Below are 3,698 nucleotides of genomic sequence, written 5' to 3'. Positions count from 1 at the left end.
CCTTGGATCTGATGTGGGTGGTTGGTTAACTAGTGTAGCACATTTGAGACTTCACAATAATATGAGAGTGGCCAACACTCCCGAGTGTATATGGGGTTTAGTATGTACTGTGGTGATTTAGAGATAGAACGTGTTTACTCCAAATATTCTCTAGTGCTTCCTGAGCTTCCTGAGCTCATAACAAACCTTTAAAGGTATTTTTCTACACTTGTTCTTAGCTAAAAAGTGAGGAAGTGATCAAGATATTTTTCTAAATCCTCATTTTACAGAAGACACTGAGGCTCAGATAGGAAAAGTAACTGGCTCATGGCAGAAAGCCAGAAAGTAGTAGAGAGTGTTTAAATCCAGGGGTTTGTGATATTTAGCCCAGAACTATTTGTGCTATGCCATGCTACACAAACCTTTTCTCCAATCAGAAAGCTCAACTCAGCACCCTTTCCCAAAACTCATGGGCAAGAACTCAGCCCACATTTCCTCAGGGCAATCAGCCTCATGGGGGTGCCCAGAAAGCACCCCTCCACTCTGCCTAACACAGCGAGTGGTTCTGGTCCATGAACCTCACTGGTTTGGCCTGGCCGTGGAAGTCCTGAGAAGCCAAGATCAAGGACCAGATGGCTCTCACTTTATGCCCGAAACTTGCACAACTGCACAGTGAGGACACTGGCGTGGCCAGCTTTTAATGAACAACCTGCTCTTCAAAGGACATAACAGTCGTAAACGCTTTTTAGCTCTCAGCGACCATGTGCCTGGGGCTGTAGAAAATCTATACTGAATGAAATTAATTGAAAGAAAACAAAGTAACCTTTTATTAATTGCCTCTGGCACAGATAGTAGAGTGATAGGGGGAAGATACATTTGTCTTTGTCCATAAACTTCTCCCGTTTGTAATATCCTCCATCCATCTCACTCACCTCTCTTCACCCTTCAAGCTCAGCAACATTAACTCCTTTCTCCATGAACTCAGTCCACACTGATATCTCCTGCCTCTAAGAATCTGCTCTCATGTTAACATTTAATTTAGAATTTATTTCGTCTTTAGTAATTTATGTCCTATGTTCTTTTCTAGCTTTAGAAGTTTCACAAGGTTAGAATGTATATATTTGTATGTATGTATGTATGTATGTATGTATGTATGTATGTATTTCACTTCTTTTGGTTTTGGCTTCTTACCACAGTATAAGCAATAGGATTGAGCTCGTAATGAAAATGCAGTACATATAGGCTAGTGGGTTACTGCCTCTATAGCTTTAATACCGAGTCATCCTCTGTCCCCACCACCATTTGTTTCAGGATTTTCTGATGATGATATCAGAGTAACAGATTTCTATGGAAAACAAATATTTATTTCAAACTTAATTAATACTTGAATTTAGACAGCAATTCCATTCCTGATGATAAAAACTAAAATGTATGCTTCTAGTATCCAACCACTCCCAACTAAAAAGTTGTAATTATTTGCATAGGAAACTTCAGCTAAGTAGACCTGCTTTGAAATGACACCTGGCTGACCTGTCCCAAGGTAGCTTTTCCCAAGTTTATCCACCTAACCTCCCATCCCTCCATCCATCCTTCCATCCATCTATCCATCCATTTAATCCACCACCCCAAATCCATCCTACATTTAGTCATTCAGCAAATGTCTATGGAACAATTATTTTATGCCTGACTGTGTCCTAGATGCTGGGGATGCAGTGATGAAAATACTAGATATAAAGTGTATTCTAATAAACAAAAAACATAGTGGGGCTCAGAGAAAAAGTGAAAACAACAATTCATATAAATGAACCAGAAAAATGTCCAGTAGCAATAACTGCTCTGCGGATAATACAAATAGAATATACGTTCCTATTACGGGTAACTCCTTTAGATTGGCAGGTCAGGAAGGCCTCTCTGAGGAGGTAACATTTAAGCTGAGATAAGAAGGTTAAGAATCAAGTGTGCACTGATTAGGGACCGATCCTCCCAGGTAAAAGCAAAAAGCCAATGCAAATGTCTTGTGGAAGAAAGGAGCTTGGTGTTTTCCGTAACGAAAAGAAAGCCAGTGAGCCTGGAATGGCAGGTACGGGGAGGGAGGCTGCCGCTGACGAGCTCAGAGAGCCTGGGCAGGCCCCGGCAGGAAGGCTTTCGTGCACCAGGCTAAGGAATTTGGATTTTATTTTTTGTAGGGTGAGAGGAACTGGAAAGTTTGATGCTTTAAGCAAAGCTGTGTGTACGATGGCTATTTGTATGTGTCATGCCTAGGCTTAGGGATGCCCACATAGATAGCCAGTAAAATATTATTTGTGAGTGTGTCCGTGAGGCTGTTTTCAGAAGATGGTAGCATTAGAATTGGTAGCCTGAGTGAAGAAGACCACACCGCAAAATACAGGTGAGTGTCCTCCAACCCATCAACAGCCTCTCCACACAGCACAGGTGGGTGTCCTCCAACCCATCAACAGCCTCTCTACACTACACAGGTGGGTGTCTTCCAACCATCAACGGCCTCCCCACACTACACAGGTGGGTATCTTCCAACCATCAACGGCCTCTCCACACTACACAGGTGGGTGTCCTCTAACCATCAACGGCCTCGCCACACTACACAGGTGGGTGTCCTCTAACCATCAACGGCCTCTCCACACAACATAGGTGGGTGTCCTCCAACCCATCAGCGGCCTCTCCACACAGCACAGGTGGGTGTCCTCCAACCCATCAACAGCCTCTCTACACTACACAGGTGGGTGTCTTCCAACCATCAACGGCCTCCCCACACTACACAGGTGGGTATCTTCCAACCATCAACGGCCTCTCCACACTACACAGGTGGGTGTCCTCTAACCATCAACGGCCTCGCCACACTACACAGGTGGGTGTCCTCTAACCATCAACGGCCTCTCCACACAACACAGGTGGGTGTCCTCCAACCCATCAGCGGCCTCGCCACCAAACACAGGTGGGTGTCCTCTAACCCATCAACAGCCTCTCCACACTACACAGGTGGGTGTCATCCAACCCATCAGCAGCCTCGCCACACAACACAGGTGGGTGTCCTCTAACCCATCAACAGCCTCTCCACACTACACAGGTGGGTGTCCTCTAACCATCAACGGCCTCTCCACACTACACAGGTGGGTGTCCTCCAACCATCAACAGCCTCTCCACACTACACAGGTGGGTGTCCTCTAACCATCAACGGCCTCGCCACACTACACAGGTGGGTGTCCTCTAACCATCAACGGCATCTCCACACAACACAGGTGGGTGTCCTCCAACCCATCAGCGGCCTCGCCACACAATACAGGTGGGTGTCCTCTAACCCATCAACAGCCTCTCCACACTACACAGGTGGGTGTCATCCAACCCATCAGCGGCCTCTCCACACAACACAGGTGGGTGTCCTCTAACCCATCAACAGCCTCTCCACACTACACAGGTGGGTGTCCTCTAACCATCAACGGCCTCTCCACACTACACAGGTGGGTGTCCTCCAACCATCAACAGCCTCTCCACAGTACACAGGTGGGTGTCATCCAACCATCAACGGCCTCTCCACACTACACAGGTGGGTGTCCTCCAACCATCAACAGCCTCTCCACACTACACAGGTGGGTGTCCTCCAACCATCAACAGCCTCTCCACACTACACAGGTGGGTGTCATCCAACCCATCAGCGGCCTCTCCACACAACACAGGTGGGTGTCCTCTAACCCATCAACAGC

At 46.8% G+C, this 3,698-nt stretch overlaps 1 long non-coding RNA gene across 1 annotated transcript; it reads left to right on the top strand.

The window, feature by feature from the left end:
* Nucleotides 1-2,869: 2,869 nt before the first annotated feature.
* On the top strand, nucleotides 2,870-3,162 carry LOC126933485 (uncharacterized). Its single transcript, XR_007718636.1, has 3 exons — nucleotides 2,870-2,888; nucleotides 2,977-3,064; nucleotides 3,108-3,162. It is a non-coding gene; the product is annotated as an uncharacterized LOC126933485 (long non-coding RNA).
* Nucleotides 3,163-3,698: the final 536 nt, after the last annotated feature.

Source organism: Macaca thibetana, chromosome 13, assembly GCF_024542745.1.
Source record: "Macaca thibetana thibetana isolate TM-01 chromosome 13, ASM2454274v1, whole genome shotgun sequence".
In the NCBI taxonomy this organism is placed as follows: domain Eukaryota; kingdom Metazoa; phylum Chordata; class Mammalia; order Primates; family Cercopithecidae; genus Macaca; species Macaca thibetana.
The sequence above is the reverse complement of the archived record's forward strand: the minus strand, read 5'-3'. Positions and strand labels throughout refer to the sequence as shown.